This window comes from Poecilia reticulata, chromosome 4 (assembly GCF_904066995.2).
Source record: "Poecilia reticulata chromosome 4, P_reticulata-male-v2, whole genome shotgun sequence".
Classification (NCBI taxonomy): domain Eukaryota; kingdom Metazoa; phylum Chordata; class Actinopteri; order Cyprinodontiformes; family Poeciliidae; genus Poecilia; species Poecilia reticulata.
This window is the reverse complement of record NC_088833.1, coordinates 13,081,381-13,101,927: the sequence shown is the minus strand read 5'-3', so window position 1 is coordinate 13,101,927 and position 20,547 is coordinate 13,081,381. Positions and strand designations below refer to the sequence as shown.

Sequence of the window (20,547 nt, the reverse complement as noted above, 5' to 3'; positions counted from 1 at the left end):
ATGTTTAGATTTTTTTTTTAAATCCACATTCTGTATGAAAACTGCATGAGAGGGCTTGCATAGCTACTAAAATCAGGAAAAGAAAGATGTAAAACTATTTGTTTTTTCAAAAGAAGTTAATTGAGATTTGGCTGTAGAATTAACAGAATGTGCATGTGTGGTACATACTGTTTCTAAATGGCTACAAATGGCCCATAGATTGTAAAATTAAAATTTCTACTCTGATGTTCCATCCTACATATTCTTATTGTAAGTGGCTAATGACTTCTATTCTACTTTTTCTTTTATTTGAAATGAATGTTCTCATTTTTTTCCACTCATTTTATAAAGATGTTTCAATACTGCATACTTTTTCTACTCACTTTGGCAATGAATTCAAGTAATTGCCCATTACGCACAGTTTACTCTAAGACAATGTGATTGCGTTACTCCAATACGTAACTTAAGGTGAGGTCATTTTATTTATATAGCACATTTTCAGCAACAAGGCAATTTAAAGTGCCTTAAGGCAGCAGGGCCAAAAGTAATTATTTTAGTTTGTTTATTTCATTTCAAATTCATGTGAAGGAAAACATTTGTTTTTAAGGAACAAAATGAAAATATGTTGGGACGATTCGGCAACATTTGAATACATTTGAAAGTGATGCTACAAATACATGATGACACTAACAGACCAGAAGTTGGTTGTATATAAATTCATCATGTAAAGACTCATAAAAACAACATTTACACTTTGTTTTCAATGTCTTTTTTGAGAACGCCACGTCTTACCAATAACTGCTTAACGACAGTTCAGTCACTGCCATACGCGAAGAAGCCGAAACGTATGCATAGACACTGTATAGCCAGGCATGGATGTTCTCACAATATGAGGCAGAGAGAATTCGGCTGTGATGGGAAAACAGCGGGGGGTCCACTCCTCAGCTTTTATTCGATTCAAGTCGAGCATGGCTGCCTCTTTTACTTCTGGCATGCACATGGATATTTTATGTGTGTGTGTGTGTGTGTGTGCGTGTGTGTGTGCGTGTGTGTGTGTGTGTGTGTGCGTGTGCGTGCGCGTGTGTGTGTGTGGAAAAGAGAACAGAGCACCAGAATAAGTACCTACTGCACTCTGTGTATGTCTGCGTGAGCATAAATGTGTTTGTGTGTGTGTCAGTAATACCTCCTATGGCAGGCTAATGATAGGTCTTATCGACACCCAGCAGTGAATGCAGGCCTTTGTCTCCTCTCGGGACGCATTATGAAAAGCTTAGGGGGCTGCTTTTGACTCCTCTTTCATTTGTTCACCCACTGATAAAACTGGGTACAAAAAAAAAAAGCAACTCTTATATGGCTCCTATAGTGCAGCGAGGTTGGTTACAATAAAACCCCAAGCCCTGTGTGCTCATCAACAAAATAAGCAAAGCAAAGTTAGAGCCGCAGCTCAAAAACTCATAAGTCGCAGACAAAAGATGGAGATTAAGACCGGAATTTACATTTTGCTAAACACAAACACAAAGCTCCAAGTCAACGAGGAGTGAATAGATCGGAGAGAGGAAAACAACATGAATGAGCTTGAAGCATAGTTTTAAATTATTTTCAGTAGTACCTGCTGTGACAGTATGAAAAAATAAATGATCTGGGACCATAATGGATATAGAAATTCTTCTGGGTTGACACGATGTGACTTCTCTCTGTATATACCAACACACCTTACCAGATCTATATATTTTTTTGTTTGTTAATTCTAAAATCCACATTAATTGAAATGAAATTTAACATTTTCAGAAGTTTTACTTTTTGTTTTGTTTTTAACAGATCCTGTTTATCTTCACCGAGATCCACAGCATTTTCTACCTGATGAACCGCTACTGTTACTACATATAAAACATATATTAATAAGAATGTTTTTTCTCACTATGCTGGCACCCATCCTGTATAGTTAATCTATTAAAGATAAGCTGAAAGTGTGTTTGTACAAAGAAGTAGAAGAAATACATGTTCTTTTTTTAAAGGCCTTGCTCATCACTGAGCTTGCTTGTGGAGTTGAATGTTGGGGTTCGATTCTTTGGACAAGCAGTTTGTGACATGAAAAAATGTTGCATTTTTCAATTATGTCAACAATTCTCACATATTTTTGTGTACAGCCCCTTTGGGGAAGCCCAGTCATTTTCCTGCTGAGTCAGCAAAATAATCTCGCTTTATCTACATTCTAACTTTGCTTTTGTTAGAAACGGCACTGACAGGGTTTGTATTGTAACTTGTGGTTAACCCTCTGCCACCTTTTATTCAACTGTATTTCTGACATAATCATTTTTTCCCCCATCTTATTATTATTATTATTTATTTTTTTAATCTAAATTGTCTATGTAAGCTTTATTTGCTTCACTGCTCTCTTTCTCTGTCGGTTTTACCAACATGGTGGTAAATAATGAATCACCCCAGTGAGCTGTGCAGTAAGGACTTGGAGGCTTCATCTAGTAGCCACATAGTGTTGAGACTCCCCCATCCCATTCCTCACAGCAATTAGAGAGAGGCCAGGAAGTGCATTGCTTTTATGATCTTATAAAGACATTAGAGACTCCACTGCACAGACCCTCAACACTTCTAGATTTACTAGTTCCACGTTATCCTTTCTGTCTTTCAATTATCTTTAAAGTTAACTTTTGGAAACTTAGTGGACTGCACTCACTCTCTTTCTCTCTGTTGATTCCACACGCTGTAAATTCTCGTCTGCAAAACCACGTAGGCTCTCCTTTTGAGAATCTCACACTGATACCTCTGGTTTCCAACTGCAGTGGCATTTCACGTCACAAAAGCCCTTTGTGCAAAACACAAATGCTATCTAATCTTTCACTTATCTTTTAAGTTTTCATGCTTGTTCACCAACTGTCCTGACCATGACCATTGTGTATCACTCGCTGTTTTTCTTTTATTTCTTTTGGCACAAGCATGAAACCGAGAATTACCCGCTGTGTCCGTTCAAAATCTTTCACTGAATCGATACAACATGACGGAGAGCTCATCTGCTTGTCATCTTCTTGTACGTGTACATCCGCAAAATAAAACCTTCTGACATACTGCGACTTGAGCATTTTTAACCTCGCCTCTCTCTATCTAAATGGACGCCATTAGAGATCCAAGCTGCTTCTTTGGGCCAAAGCTATCTTAAATGGACTCGTCTGCAGCTGAAACATGTCGCGTCTGTAGAGGGGAAAAAAGGGCGAAGAGGAAAAGGCAGCAGCATGTCTGAATATTTTTCTTACATCCTCCACTGTTATCCTTCCTTTCTTCCCAGGACAACTCATGCATCCTTTGACAAGTCCCTAAAACAATGGGATTGTGCATCACGGTACAATGCATGTCTCCACTAATCCCAGGTGGTTGCTACATGGTTCATCCATCAAAAAGGATGATGAAAGAAGGCATTCCAACCTCAAAGACATTCAAAACCACTTCTATTTAAAAATATTTTTTCTGGTCTTGCTAGATAGATACAACCATCGCTCAACATCCCATAATCCTGCCAAACCATTTCATCACTTCCTGTTTTTTTCTTGTTTTTTTTTTTTACGGTTTTGGATCATAAAAAAGTGCCACATTGTGAATACACTGTCATAGAAGCAATTACGTAAAAGAAGAACAGAGACGAAGGTTGTTTCTATATGGCTCAAACAAACACAAAAATATGAGTCTACAAAAAAGCAAAAAGAAAGAACTCAAGAGAACATAAAATCAGTTTAGACACAACAAAATTGCAGCAAAAAAATAAGTGCAAGAGATAAAGTGCAAGCAGAGAGAGGTGAGAGCATATATGCTGGTTTGATATGAAATGAGTTAACCTAAAATGAAATGGAGCAAACGTGGAATTGAATTCGCTCTGTACTCTGCAGAACATGAGTGTGAGCAGCAGTTCGGATTGAAAGTTGATGATGTAATACCTGCAGCTGAAGAACTGACATATTTAGTGGGTGAGTATAACATAAAATGTCTGAATCGTGTCGGGGGGGAAAAAAAGTCTGAAAAAGAAGTTTTGTATTCATTGAAAGATAAATTAATGCTATAAAAACACAAGTACAACTAGTTTCTAAACTTTTAAAAACACTCGAGGAAAGGGAGAAAAATAGACGGATCGTCTGTGCTTAAAAACTAAAATCCCTGAAAAGCTTTGAAGAAGAATCCCATCATTGCTGTTGTAACCTCTGGGTGGAAGGTTGAGGTGGAAGAGTGGTTCATCAGAAGGGAGGATGACATATACAGAGAAAAACAACATTGTCTTTTGCCTTTTGCTGGATCTCCTCTTTAACCATCCCCCCTATCTGCGTGTGCTGGTGGCCGTTCTGTTCATGCCTGCGCGGAGGAAAATGATTTACTGCTGCTTTCAGCTTCACACAGAGAGTGAGAAGATTACTCACGGAGACGACACACACTTTGGGAACTGCTGAAACACAGTTAAAACAATAAGGTGGCTCCTCTGCCAGGTTCATTCCTGTGTTTTGCCTTGTGGGTATGCTGTTCTCCAAGGTAATGATTTATCTCTCCCTCTCTACATCCCAGTATTGTTAGGCTTTCCGTACTTTAATAGGGGTTGGAGGAAAAATCCTAACTATGAAACAGATTCTCTGATCGTACAGGTGAGTTCACATACAACCCTTTAGATCGTTAAGCATACTCTCTCTTCAAATGATCCCCGACTGATATATTTGCTTCCAGAAAACTTTTTTTGCTTACTTTCCTAATTAAGTATCCATGACCATGGGCCACTTCATATGTAAGGATTTTGTAATTTCCATGGAATTTTCTGTCAGTGTGGATTTAAAGTTAATCTCTTCGCATTGATTAAACCACCGGAAATGTTATTTCTATTCCTCAAAATTCCTTATCTACAGTTTTTGCCGACGAAAATAATCCCCTCATGTCTTAAAACAGCTTAGATGTACTTCAACACCTTAGCCTCATTTATAATGCGTGGATGTTTGAATATGCAAATTTCTCCACCTCCACAGCTTTCCTAAGGGTTGCGTTTACCTGTTTGACTTACACTCTGCTCGACACTTCAGTTATATAAGTGAAGGAGGGTGAAGTGTTCATGGATGCCTTTAAGTCAGTTTATCAAAACAGAACCAAAGTATCGCCAGTTAGAAAGTTAAGAGTTGAAAATATGTCTTAAAATCCAGCAAACTGTTCAGATTAACTGGGTTTTCTTGGGTTCTGAAAGCTACATTGAACTCTGGATGTAATTTTAAACATGAACCCAATTTTGTATTCAGACAGATAATGAGACTAACGTGAACGTGAGACTAAAATACACAACCTTAGGAATTTGAAATTTGTAAAAATTTGTATTTCTGGATACTGCAATCTGTGATTGTGATTGAAAGGTGCTGCAATGCCAATCCTGTGTCAGCAGAAGGCAGAAATGTAAATATTAACAATAAATGAAAGATCATTCTGAGCCTTGCTAAATTGGTGCTAATTAGTGCTAATTAGTACTGTGGTTTGTGATTTGTTTGACACTGATTTCCCTTTTTTGTTATTTAGCTTTTGTTTGGACTCTAATGGAAATCGAGTCAGACCAAAGTGACACAGATAACTTAAAAAGAAAAAACTACATTTGTCCTGGATTCTAGCTCAGGGCTTGTTAACTTCTACTTTCTAAAGTTGCAGTGAAGAAGTTCAGCGGGGTTGGCCACAAATAGCATATTGTCCATTTTGGGAAGTCTCTTCCAAAACATTCGTATCTGGATATGATTTTTTTTTTTTTTTTTTAAATATTCATTTTCATGTGAACAATTGCTTACAATCAATACAGAAATCTCAATCTGTGCTCTCTGGGAGCTCAGTGTGATGTAGACATTAAGATTGCCACTTATTCAGAGGCTTCTGCAATATTTTAATTTTACAATAATATAACTGCACAATATTCAAAATAGCAATCGTCATCATGATAACAATGTGTGTGAAATCCAAATCATATCAAACTGTTCAGATTAAATATTTTCTGGGCTAATACACTTTAGGCAGCATGTTTTTGCCGGTTAATATAAAAATCACTTCTTCTTATTCAGGCTTTACAGTGTTGTGGAATAGCTAATTATATGTTGCAAATTAACATTTTATTATATTTTTGATATTTACATTTTCAGTTTATTTAAAACAGTGTGAATTCACTATGGAAATAAATGAGGAAAGAAATGTAAACTGGTTAAAAAGTGGAAGACAACCAACCTTAAATTTATTTATTTATTTTTCTTGAAGGTAAAAAAGGGAGAGATAGTGACTGGGACAGAAAATGTTATTCAGCTGTTGGTTGTGACTTAACACGAGGGAGGGACTCACACACACCATGCTCACTTAAATACTTAAAAACAGAAACATGCAGGAATGCAAACATGAAACCTGACCCAGCTGAACACCTGACTCAAGCAACCAGGTGGGAAGGACAGAGAAATGCTTTGAGGCCAGGTATAAACTAAGCTCTCACCTCGTCAATTTCTCCCCGTAGCTCACCGCTTGAGTTAAGGGGTGTTCTGCTTCCTCCTCTCGCCTCTTGGGTGAAGGCCAGCACTGTCAATTCTCTTCAGCTTCTTCCTCTTGTGTCAGCTCATTTCATGGCCTGTCACAGAAAAAGACCAAAAGGGGAAAACAAATCATTAAGAAACTCCTTAAGTGAAATGCGTTGAGGTCAACAAGCACCTTGCATTGAGAGAGAAAAAAACAACATATAAATTTCCTACTTAAAGAGATGGGCGTAATTTAAATATCTTATTTGCCCTGCATAAAAGGAAGGCAAGACAGCTAAAAACAATTGTAAATCAATGCAAATTCTAGGGTTTTATGTGCTTATGGTAAAGAACAATGAATGATTAATATTTAGGCATCATATGACTATACAAGTGTCATTTATAGTTTGCGTAACTGTTTGGACTTGCTACTCTGTCCGTTTCGTCTCCCTTTTCTTTTCCTAAACTGTGTTGACATGCGCAGTTTGGGCAATTTTCTCATGGCTGTAACTGCTTCGAAATAATTGACACGGTTTGTTTTGCGAGAGTGCGTGCAGGGGGCGTCTTACAGTGCACTGATGAAATTGCTAACAGCTGTGACAGCCGCCATTGAGCACACAGACCCTCCCTTTCGCCATCTCATTTGTAGCGTACAGCTGCACAGATAAAGCACGAGGGTTAAGCAAATAAAGCACAATAGCCAGAAAACAATGTCCCTCCTCTATCACTCACTCGCACACACTCGCTCCAAGTGTTAGCGCTGCTAAAAAAGAGCATGCCAGCTGCAAGTGTGGAAAAATGACTGGCACTGCTTGTCCTCTTTATTACCGGGGGCAGCGCAGACACCCCTGCTATCCCTCCATTCATTTGAATCTCTTTTTCTTAATGATAAACCCTCCTCGGTCACACTCTCTCGATGCCTGCAACCCCTCTAACCGCACCCCTCCAGTCTGGTGTCAACCCTTGAACAAGGCAGCAACAGTGCTCCTTTGTCTGTCCTCCTCCCCTCCTCTCTCTCCTTGCCCCCTCATCCTGCCCTGAGTGATGCTGGTTGGCGGGGACGGAGGCATGCCTCGACAGGAACGCCAGAGGAGAGGAAGGGAGGGAATGCAGGAGGAAAAATATAGGTGGAAGAAGGTCAGTGGGGGGAAGAAAAAAAGTATGGTTCTAATGGTCAATTGCTGTCATTTTTTTCTCTCCTTTCTGTACTTTTCTGGTATTTATTCAGACCGAGATGAGTGCAAGCTCCGAAAGTATTTGTGGGGAAAAACGAAGGTGGGTTTCAAGTGACCACACCCTCAGTGAACCCTGTGACTCCAGGCTTACCATCACAGAAAGTCATTTTCAAGGGAATACAGCTGGTTTGGACAGAGATGCTAATTTTAAACTTGAAAGTAAAGATGGAAAAGACGTGAGGGGAAACAAAAATCATTCAGTCTTATTTCTTCTCTTTGAAAACGAGCTCTGTTCATTGGATTTTATGATTGAAAAAAATAATGTGTGTACGACTGGGAGTTTGCAAAAATAGTCAAAAGTACACAACGTGTAATTTATCATTTATGCAAAGAAAAATACCAGGTCCGAGCCCACCGGGGTTAGTCAGGACATAATTTTAGCCAATTCATTCTGGTACCACGGCGGGTGCTGCAAACCCAGATCCCTAATAGCATAAATACTGCTCTTGTAGTGGTGTCTGGGGAATGTCTCATTTGGTATCGAGCGAGACCGAGAAGTAGAGCAGCACCTTTTTAGCTAAAACACACAAACTCCGTGGCAACTTGGAGGAAATAAATCGGATCATTAACCCCACGTAATCTACAAACATTGTGTTTATTGTAAACACATTCCCAGCTTTGTGTGTGGGGTGCGTGGGGTGGGGGGACCCATGTTAATTCACTCTGCGTTTGAGGATGTGATGTATAAGTGAGCCGTGACAACGCGAGAACCACGTCTCTCAGTTTCCATGCGCACGCATCTGTCATGGCTGTCTGTGTGTGGAGCATGTGCTGTGATAGACAGAGAGAACATGTCATAGACAGTGAAAACGAGTGTGAAAGTGTGTGTGTGTGCGTGTGTGTTTGTGTGGCATGACTACAGTGATGCAGCTCCGCGCCTTGATCTAGACTCCTGCCTGCTTGTGACACCCGCTGCGCCTGCTTCATTAATCAATAGGACAGATGAAGACAGACTCCTGCTGCGCTATGACGGAGAACGGCGGCTTGCATTCCCTACTGTGTGTGTTTCTGTATGCACGTAGACTCCAATGCCCCCGGGTAGAACGTGGCAGACATGATGCGAACCTTCAAGGCTTCCTGCCCACACAGATCATCTGCATTGTATTTGCTTTCTTGTACCTCCAGAAGAAAAAAAAAAAAAGCAAAGAAAATGTCCTTGTCTATGTGATGATTTGAACAGACTTGTGTTTGCTACTGTATTAACCAGAATGGCCTGAAGTCTTGAAGTCTTCAAAACAATAAAAAATAAATGAAAAATTATGTACTGGGATTTTACTTCTGTGTTTAGGTTCTCTTTACAGAATTATGCCATTGTCTCACTTTCATGTCTGGTAAAAAAATTTCCAATAAAAAAGGAAAGTAAACACCAAAATCACAATGATTACGAGGCTCCAACTATTGTTCCTCTTTTTCAATGCGGTAGAAGCCTTGAGAACAAGAATCAACATTTTTTATTTTAGTTATATCCTTGATTTTAAGCACAGACACACACAGACATGCACACAGCTATAATTACCTGTTCTTGGAAACACACGCACGCACACACACACACAGAAAACTCTTGGTGTGTTTATTTAAATTCTTTTTCAAAACCTGAGCTAAAAAGAGAACGTGCCTTAAGGGCTTACTGAGAAACTCTTTGTGTTCATAAGTTTATTATACCTCTTGGTACAGTCAGCCCATGAGAAAATTAAATCAAAACCTGAAATAAACTTCCCCTTTCATGTGACACCAAAGAAATAAACGCCTCATAATTTCATGTTTTGAAGTATTTTGGTTGCTTAAAAAAAAAAAATTTAAAAAAAAAAACTGGAGCTGTTACAACAACAGAGTCTCAGTCATACTTGTGCAAAATGTGACTAAAATACGGTGGCCATACGAAAAAGAATCGAGTAATTTGCAAAGATGTGTTAGAGCGTCTATATGTAAAACTTGTGCAACACCATAAATTTTAATGTAGCTGATTTAACAGCAGTCATCCATCTTGACTCCCGTTAAACAACAAGTTGGAAATATTTTTGCCTGATGCAACCTGATAGAAGAATGCTATAAATCATAGGTGAGTGTTTTTTTGTGAGTCTAATCAAATGGCCACTTTTAACTGAGCAAAGCAGTGCTCAAAGTCAACTTTTAAGAGAGAGATACATTAAAGAATATTGTTATAAAGCATGCTAGACAGGATCAAAGGGATGGAAAAAGGTTAGAGGGCAACATTGGTGTGATTTAATGCTACCCTTCTTAAATCTCATGCCGCTCACTGCCAGTCAGCTGACTCGATAAAGGCTCATAAACTTACAAGGACAGGGTTGGTTGTTTGGAAGCACATACAATATTAAACAACCGATACTCATGTTTTAAAAACTGAAGTTAATACAATCACTCTTATTAAAGCAACACTGCTTTTAAGTACTGCAGTTGTCAAGATAAGGGCAGGCAGGCAGGCTGACTAATTACACAGCTAGTGTTGGCAAAATAAGCACTACAGACCTACTAAATTTATCATGTGTTTATAGTTTTTCAAAGTCTATGTATCAAAATCAAAACACATTAATAATTTGAATGACGATAAACATATATTCAACAGCAGCAGTAATAGTTGTTACTTTTCTATTTTAAGTAAGAATAACTATATTATGTTCTATATGTTTGTTTTCCATGTTTTACTTAAATACCATAATAGCATATTTATTTAAGGTTAACACACTGTGAGAACCTTCTTACCAGCCCATGACTATAATGCATCTATTTTTAATATATTTCTTCTGAAAATCAAACATTAGTGTTGGACATAGAAAATACCCTTTGTTACATTGTAATTTATTGTGGAAATGCAGCCCTGCCATTATCAAATCGTGCTGTGAAAAAAAGTGCACTGACTATAACATTTTGAACACAAAACGTTTGTGACTTGTTTTCAAGTATATTCTGGTAATAGGAAAAGAGGAATGTGTGTAATTTCCTGGGCTCCAAAGGACTTGAATGCAAAGCCACTTAGGCTATTTTCTTCCTTAGAAGCTAAATCTTGCAGAACGGTTATCAGTCATTGAGATTTTTTATTTTTTTTGCCTCCTGACTGTACTGCTACACCGTTTTGTGTGCGTTCAATATAACTTGTGATACTTGGCCAGAACTCAGTGCCCTCTTTGTTAGCCATTGTGCAGTGATGAATGAATCCTTCTTCCAAATTTCATACAGAGTTGCTCTGTGTGGAGCCATAGAGACTCCTTTGAGACCAGTAAACTGATGTGCAGATGATATATGTAGACACCTATAACAGGAATATTAGCTAGTATCAAGTTGCAAATAGCAACTCATTTAAAGTATGTGCAATAAAATTAGAGCATTATTTCTCTATGATACTCAACAAACTGTAATTAGCTATTAAGGTTTCAGTTAGTCTTGCATTTTCTAGTATATTATTTTCTTTATCCAAGTAAAAATAGATTAGGGTAAGTTAGAGAACTGATTTTTTTTTAAATAATTTTTTTCAGGTGAGGGTTAGGGGTTAGCATAACATAGCCTCAGAAGCACATTTGTTTGATTTATTCAAGAAACTATTAAGAGGTTTGATGGATCTCCTACTGGCAATAATACATTAGCTGTAAATATGCGACAGCAAATCATTTCGGTTTATTGATGAGTGCCTCATCTGCCTGTGTGATTGATTTTCCTTTTCATAAAAGCTGAGCATCACTGCAGCACTGCATAGAGTTTGTTGATTTAGTGACTCGTATCAAAAGCCCATTGTTTACTCATTGGAAAAATTATATGGTTACACAATTTCTGTGTAATTCAAATGTACTTTACTGAAGAGCTAAAAGTAATGTCGTCAAAAGAATGATGTCACCCGTAAAAAAAAAAAAGAAGAAAAAAAAAGAAGTTATTTTAAACAATGAATAACATGCAATAATAAAATGCTTAAAAGTTTAAAATTTAAAGAAGAAAAAAAAAATAGACAGAAAATTCATGTGAATTTACCGAGACATTTTGTGGTCACTTCTTAACCCAAGGTCCCCTGATTGGATAGGCACATTGTGCGTTTTGACATTGTTGGCCTGACATTCAGACAAAGGGGGCCAATGTAGGCCTCAAGAGGGCAGATGACAAACACTCCTAAACCATAGCCAGACATAATCCCCCCGCCTCCCACTAAAACCCCACAACAAACGCAGGGAGGAGGTGAACTTATTCAGAGCATATTAGGGAGGTGAAGGGGGCCAGGCACAGAGGGACCCTCTTCTCTCAGCTGTCCTAATCGTCTGAGACAACCCCTCCAGAGGCAGATATTCCCGCCAAACAAGACCTCGCCCCTCTCCCCCCAAAGGCATATCCCAGACACATCCAGGAGTGTTTACAAGGGCAGGCGGCCATGAAGTGGAGAAGCTGACCAGAAATAAACAGCCCCCCTGGGAGATGTATTCTAATTGTCCATATTCTTGGTCCAAATTAAACAAGCTTGAGCTCGTTCAAGTATCCATATACTCACACGTCCCGCCCACCATCACCATCCTGCTTTTAACAGACTGGCACGTTCACCGGAGGACGCCGCTGATGCAGAATGATGAGCGAGACCCTATTGTCTCGTTATATTGTCTTCAATTAGGGAGGAGATGATGGGAGACAATGAGAGGAGCATTTGTAATCATGAGCCTTCCAAACTCACGCTGGGAAACAGAACTTCATTACGCCCAATGGTCCCTCATTGACAATAAAACTCAGAAAATATGCTGTTCATCCTTAGGAAGTTTTCAAGCATAAATGGCTCGGAAAGAAGTGAGTCACCATGAAAACTGTAGGGGGTTTCGAAACTTAAGATAACAACAGATATGTACTGAGGCAAATTGCCTTCTTTTATCTGAACTGCAAGAGAACAACAAATTGCAATCTATAAAATCCCGCTCTTCTCATGCAAGCCTACATTTTATATTGACAATTTTAAAAGTGAGACAACTTTGAGGAGCAGGAAGTGGATAAAAATTAGTAACGTAAGCAACGGATAATCCTTTAAGAAGTACAAGAAACTCAAAGCTTCTAATTTGCGTTTTCCAGAGATGAATTTAAAGGTGTAAAGTGTTCCTCTGATGTCTTTTCATCTTCTCCCAGCAAGTACTATAAAGGCTAAGCCTGTGAGCAGAAGCTGTGGCACCGTTGGTGTCACAGCCATCAGTAAAAATGAGTCTTCTTTAAGAAAAAAGAAACTGAAGAATGTATTACTTGCAGTCACCTGAAGAGCGTTCAGCTGAGAAATGACTCTAACCCGACATATCGGCGGCTTTGTAGCTCACCATGTCATTTCAAAATCACGTTCCACTGTGGCTGCTGGGCTTTGATAGAACCATCCAACCGGACAAATACTGCTTTCAGAAAATTGTGCAAATTATTTCTTTCAACTGGGATTGGGGCTGCATTGTCCCCACCCTCCGCTCCCACTGCTTCACTTCGCTTTTCCCTCTCTCGTGGCACAAAGAGCTAATCTGAGACAAACACTCCCTGGCTTGAACGCATTGTCGGTGCAAAACCTGGGTGATTTTATTTTCTTTAAATCACGTAAAGTGACGGCTGAGGTGAAAGCCACCATCCTTGGAGAGCAACACAGGGCTTAGAGAAAAAATTGCTCCACGTTACACAATGGTGGGATTATATACCATGTTTTATTTTACTCATCCAATCGTTCAGTTGTTTTGTCATGTGTACAGTATTAAAAAGACACCAAATAGATCCCAAATTTCAGTCTAGTTTGATTTTGCCCATTTGCTGATGAAATCATTCTGCAGTGGGTGCCAGTGAAAGGGATATCCACAAATTCAAGCTGCCCCAGGGCTAAACATCCTTTACTCCAAAGCCCCTTATCTGATTCCACCAAATGGGGCAAGACCATGGCCATGCCAACCATAGCCTTCCCGCTTTTTAAAATGTATCCCTCTGCTTTCAAACTGCTTTATTGATCACCAACAGACCTCATTTTGTTCCTCTGCTTCCAAGATGCTCTATTTGTAACATGATCATCCAGACAAGAATGGCAAGGAGATGGACGGATCCTAATCCTCTTTTTTTTTTTTTTTTCCCCCTGTCTGGGGCTTTGTGATATTTTGTGGATCATCCCCGTCAAGATCAGCATTATCTGAGGCTCCTGAGGTCAGGCTACAATCTATGTTTGGGAGTTAATTTCTGCTTAGAGCAATTGCTCCTTTTAATCCTCTTGCAAAACGGGCAAATGTAAACAAGCATATACAGCAAAAACCAAACAAAAAAAACAAGACTCCCTCAATTTAGAAGCATTGATTTCCAGTTTCACTCCTGGATGTTTCTGACCAGAACCCAAACATTAAATGTGCTCATTGACCTCTGAGGACTTGACACATTCCTCCATGTTGAACAACGCAGTGCAGCTCAGGGAAGCATCTGCCTCGTCACTCCACCCAGATGGCGGCAGAAAGTATGTAAATTGGTTCATTAACCTTACAGTGCTTTAACCAGTGGGCCATGCAAAGGGCTCATTCAATCTGGGCTTTCGTGAATTTTATTAACGCCCATTAATAACATCAGGAAACTTTTGCTAATGGCCTGAGGTAGTTTTCTGTGGCGATATCCAACACTGTAGTAATTATACATGACATCCCTCTGATTAGCACTTCTGTGATTATTACACCATGTAAAAACCCCATTTACTCCCCTCTTAAAAAGAGTTATCCATCTTCTTGGTTGGAGAAAAAATATTATGGCAGCACTTACCCCATCTGCACAAGCAGGTTTGGATCTTTAACCCCAGACAATAGAGTAGCATGTAGAAAAAGAAGTGAGGGGGGTGAAAAATGTGAAAGGGAGCTGCATTTTCATGTGCTGTTTCCCCCCTCCGTGCAGTGTGTATGAGGAATTGGCAAGCAATGAGTGTCTGTGTGTGAGCTGCCATCAGTGAGGGCTTGCACCTGGAGCAGGGAGGAGCAAGTGAAGGGGCCAAGGGTCACCTCGTGGGCTAAACAGGATCGGAGTTCTCCCTCTTCCTAAGGAGGCCAGACGGCCCCCGCGGCTGCATCGCACAAGCGAGTCTTTCACGCCCCCTTCCTTCCTTTTCCCCCTTCTCTCCTTCCTCTCCTGGTCACCTCCTTTTCTTTTCTCCTTTGGAGAAGGCACAGTAATCCATAACCCACTCAACTATCAGCAGCTCAATTATCCCTCCTGTTCCTCTATTTTCTCCCCTCGGATGGAGATTCAAAAACAATTAACCTCTTCACGGCTGGGGACTTTTCCCAGGAAAGGGTATGATTGTAATTGAATGACTCCACCATTTACATTCCTGACCATGACTTCACTTCTTCATGCATAAATCTGGTTGCCAAAATCTTAATCTGCAGCTTTGTGATTGTTCAGCATCACCATGAATGTTGTGTTATCAAGGTGTGGAAACCGTCTTTACCTTAGGCAGAATTTAACTACACAATTTGTTAACATTAACTAAACAGCCAATGACCCGTCTAGATTTTGCGTGTGTCTGTGTGTTGGGCCCAGGGTAGAGAAGGGGTTATGTACAAGCTATTGTGTGATCAAAACATTGGAATAAGTTCAACTGAAAGCACTTTCCGAAAATGGCACTGCTAGACAATTTCACACCAAGTGTCTATAAGCTATAATGCACCTCCTCCTCATCTTCAGCCTTCAATAAACTGCTCTCTTTTTCTCCTTCGATACAGAGGGGCCTCCTATTCATCTCCAGGTAGAGAGCCTCAAAGTCTAGGAGGGAGGAACAGCTTGTTGCACCCATTGAGCTTTTTATTACTTCCCCCTTCAAAGGGTGGTGGTAGAAGAAGACACAGGCCCCATACCTCCCTGATGTGATGATGCAAAGAGTTCCAGAAAACAAACACAAAACAAGAGGAAGAACTACAACTGGAGCACGGTGACAGATTTTACAGACACTTGTTCTTCAAAAACATCCCATTTGAGCAGATTACGTTGTTGATGCACAGCGAGAGAACCCTCCCTCCCCCTCACCCCACTCCAGTTGTTCGGGGGATAATCCTCAGATAAACAAGTTTATCAAAAATGGACACATTCGAGAAAAACAACTGGTGGCATGCTAAAAATATCTCCTTTTTCGACGAGTGTCTAACAAAGACTCTGATCAACCGTTTTCTGTGAGGCAAGCTAGTTTAGTGTCTAGCTAACCCATCTGAAATAAAATGATGTAATGCACAACCAACAAAAAGGCAAAAACAAAGAGGTGTCTAATGGCAAAAGCTTTGAAGATAAATCTGTCAAATGTCCATAATCCTTAATCTCGTAGGCCTAACGTATATATTTAGATTTCAAATTCCATAAGACATTAATCATCAACTTAAAGATGATGACATCTTTTTTACGGCTATTTGTATTTTTAGTTCTCCCAAATTATCCAAATTTGCCCTGAACAAAAACACTGACATTCGAGCTTCAAAGTAACCACGTTGAAATATCAAATGAGGTCTTCACATGGATGTCTTTTACCCTTCAAATAGATTTACATTTTTAAACGGAAGATACTTTAATATTTTCTATACCTGGTCATTAAAATTTTGGTCCAGACTAGCCACTTCAGAAGCTTCCAGAATTTGCTCAAGGGAAGGAATATTATCGAAAACGTTGGCACCTATAAAATCTTATTTGTGAGTCTTGAATGAATACCATATTTCTTCTAAATAAAAGCAAAACCAACAAGCTATTTTCTTCGAGGCAAGCTAGTTTAATGCATACCAAACTTGTGAGATACAAAATTTTATAATCTCACCCAACAAACATCAAGAAACAAACAGAAGTGCAAGAGTTAAGGACAGTTGAAGGTAAATCTTTCAAAGACAAGTGTAATCACTAACTGAAATTTTTATATATTTTTGCACTTGATATTTTTTCCATTTCAGGTGTTAAAAGACCTTCATGAGAAACTAGAGACAGTCCCCCATCAAACACTTCATATTTATGGACATCATATTATGAGTTTGACCAGTCCTTATTCTTAATTTATAAAGAAAAATAAAATCCATCCATCCAGCTAGCTCATTTGATCAAACCCCACCGCACTCTAACTACATCTGTAAATCAATAATGCATTTAGGTGGACATCTTGTCATTGCTTCTTCAATCACACATACACATTTAGATTAAAAGGAAAAAAGGTATTTTCTATATTACTTGAATTCAATATTAGAAATAGTGCGTCGTTGTATAAGCCTCACAGCGAGCCAAATCAGTCTTTGTTCAAGAGATGAGCACTGGGTTGATACTTAAAAACGACCTAACTGTGGTTTAATAATAAGACACTGGTGTTTAATGGAGCATATTTTCTAAGGACAAGATCAATAATTAACCCAACTACCAATATTCTGCAAAGCAACCCATCTTAATATTTTTTATAGCTATACAGTAAGACACAAAATGACGTAATCAACATCCAACACGCATTGAGAAACAAAGAAAAGCTCAAATGGAAGACAAATATGTTAAAGAAATATATCTCTGCCAATTTGGAACTTAAATATATTTTAGCTTGCCATATTATATATTTAGAAATAAGATTTCAACAGACCTTAATCATTACCTTAACACAGGATGTCTATAGAAATGTTTTCATGCCTTGTCTTTCTTAGTGGTTTCAAAATATGTCGGAAATATGACTTAATTTAGCTCATAGCTGCTATCCAAATTTTGCCAACTGGTCAGCTCAGATGTTCAGATTTAACAATCCTCTCTCCAATACATATATAAATATGAAATATACCTTCATATAAATATGAAATATACCTTCATATATACATTTTTTTCATATTTATATGCGTTTTTCAGATGGAGAGCAATGTTGTTTTTTCTATGACTATTGAAAAGAATTATGCTTGCGGCGGGCCACTGTAAGGACTTCTCTGCATCATCAATCAGTCTTTGTTCAAGAGATGGAGTGCTCAACCGAGACTTAAAACGGACTTAACTTTACTGTTTGAAAAATGATGTTCTGATGTTTTATGGACCATATTCCACATCGACATTTAATTTAGCCAAAAAAGGAAGAACTTAAAAAATATTTTTAAAAAATATTAATCATGGATCAAAGTTTCCTGTGGTTCGTTTGGAAACAAAATTGTAGCAATAGTAAAACTAGACCAAAAAAATGTAAAGCGAATCACAGAGCATACCACCAAAAACTCTACATTTACACATATGCTTGCCGGGAGAACACAAGTACAATCTGCATCAGACACACTCACACAATAGAAGGCAGAAGAAGTCTTTGATGTTTCCTCATGAGAGTGCGTTTGCGTGTGTGTCTATTGCAGCTCTGTGACTCACCCACATTCATCCAATATCCATACAGGCTGCACGGCGACAGCAGCACAGTAGCACTGAAACTGCAACCCTTTTTGCATGCAAACACAGGAACTCACAAACAACATAATGTGTCTTGATTTGGGGTTGAGGAGCAAGGGACAGGCAGGGCAAGCCAGGCCAGCAAGAGAACAGGAGCGGGGAAAAAGTGGGAGGAGAAGACGAAAACCTAAAAACAACTGGCTGCACTTCAGACAGACTGAAACTTCTCTTGATCATTATGTCTAGGCTTCAGGTGTCTGGGGTTCGGCGTACTGTAGGCGATAGTTAGGTTTGAGGGTTGGTGGGAGGATGGGGTCGGCGAGAGTAGATAAGACAGCAGCCAGACAAAGAGGGGAATAAGAAGCGCTGCCTACATACCACCAGCATCAAGAAACAGAGGGTGGGAGTCTAGGGAGGGAGCGACAAGAAGAAAAAGAGGAGGGTTATAAAATTTTGATTAGACGATCCTCCACTGAAGTGACTTTCTGTGTCGGGTTTGCTATTCTTTTTTCCCTCCTTCTCTCCTCTTACCCGTTCCCCTCCCTTTCTTGCTTTTCCAGACCGCTGCCTGAGAGAACGGGGCAGACAGATTTTATAGGTCCTAATTAAAGCCATCTGAAGCCTTTCAAAACATCAAATGGCCCCGGTCCCCTGCTCTTTCCCTCTGATTGTGTAGTAGGTACAAAAAAAAAATTAAAAAATGTAAAAATATCTGAGGGCGCCAATTTTTTGGATTGACTCTGGAGTGTACATAAATGTTGTACTCCCTCCTCCTACCTATGACCCTCAGCACCCTCCAATTTCCAATCAATAAAAAGGTTCACTGACCCCATAAGGTGCATAAGGTGAAATCCAATTCACTGAAATTTGACATTTAAGGTACTTTACTTAACAAGTAAGAGGGTAGGGGGGGAGAACTATTTTTTTTTATCTCGATATAAGACTTAAAATTCACCTTCATCTCCGTCAGGCGGTTTGAAGTGAAGTGCAGACCTGTTTCAGTGCGCCTCAAGTACTCCATTTATTTCTCCTGTCGGCCCCCCCTAATTGTCCTCATTGAGCCGTGTGGACCGGTTGCACAGCCTGCCTGCCTGCCTGCCTGCCTGTCTGCCTGCCTGACTGGGGTCAGCGGGTTTACTGTGTGCTTTTTATCTATATTTCATTCTATGGCGCTGCGCGGAGACAGCCACACATTCACAATGAGGACATTCACAGAGACACACACAAAGAATGCAGAGACAGGAAAAAAAAAACAAGCAAACTCAGATTACTCAAACATGAACTTAAATCAAATGTATTATGATACACCAGCATATGAAGGTAGGGTTTTTTTTGTTGTTTTTTTTTACGTCTAAATATCTATTTAAATTAACTCTTAAAAAGAACAGAACTTATGCCATGCAAAAGTGAAACAAGTTATGCATTTGAAAATGAAGTTGATGTCAAGTCATTACTTTTGCGAACAAGAGCATCCAGAAAAAAAAGGAAAATATTATATCTCGCCACTTACAATTTATTACAATAACTTCGGGGTGTTATTGTCTCGCTGTCTGCCTTTCGCCCGTTTGGACACAAAAAGTATCTTCCAGCGGCAAAAGCGGCGCTCATCCTCCGCCGGCCGGAGTGCTTGGTCAGCCTCATCGTAAGGAGATAAAGTTTGTTTAAGATGAACACCTGGTCAGTCAGTTGCAGGGAGAGAAGAGCGGACGTCCGATTTCCTCCGATGTCAGGTCTTCAGTGATGCCTGCACTCGCCGGGATTGAGCGCCTGAAAGGACTGGAGAGCGCACAGAAAGGCGTCATGTGAGCGGGGAGCGCTGCGCCATTGGCCAGTCGGGTAGAAGTATAATAAGGCTACCCTGCGCGCCATTGGCCCAGGACGGACGCGGAGGCGCCTCCTCACTTGGCTGTGCGCAAGAATGTGAGAGTCTGAGTGTTCATAATTTTCAACATGGCAAGAGCGGGTAGGGGGTGGGCGGTAGGAGAGCATAAGTAACAAATTGGTATTGAGATGTTAGGCTTTTCTATCCACTGGTTTGCCTCTTTGGTCAAGGGTGAAAGAGGAACATTTACACCCTCAATTTCCTGGCTGGTTTCCTGGATAAATTTACAGGACACATTTCAAATATTTTTAGTATTACAATAAATAAATAATAATAATAATAATAATAATAAAAAAAAAGAAAAATCAGTTTGCAACTCTTTCAATAAATGGCTATGGCTTTAAATTTTGCCTCAATATAATTTATAGCAATTTGATTTCTTGGACCGATATCATCCACAGTGAGTCCCTGCGTTTCCACCCTATTTATGCAACTCTTGAAAAGATTAAAAAGCCACATCAAAATCTTTAGTCCCTGTAATTTTGCTGATGCATTTAAATCAAAAGTTTTATTTCATAAAATGCTAGCAGCCTTTCCTAATCCTGATCATTCATTTTGAGACTTTCTTTACAGAAAATGATAAATGCTTTGTAATAAAATAAAATCCCTGTAATTCCAG

General features: G+C 39.4%; 1 long non-coding RNA gene across 1 annotated transcript in view; it reads right to left on the bottom strand.

The window, feature by feature from the left end:
- Nucleotides 1-20,149, bottom strand: part of LOC103463451 (uncharacterized) — a 33,745-nt gene extending 13,596 nt beyond the window's left edge. The window contains exons 1-2 of the long non-coding RNA XR_014087265.1: nt 19,557-20,149; nt 6,464-6,595 (exon numbers count right to left, since the gene is read on the bottom strand). This is a non-coding gene — a long non-coding RNA (uncharacterized LOC103463451). The remainder of the gene's footprint in view (nt 1-6,463; nt 6,596-19,556) is intronic.
- Nucleotides 20,150-20,547: the final 398 nt, after the last annotated feature.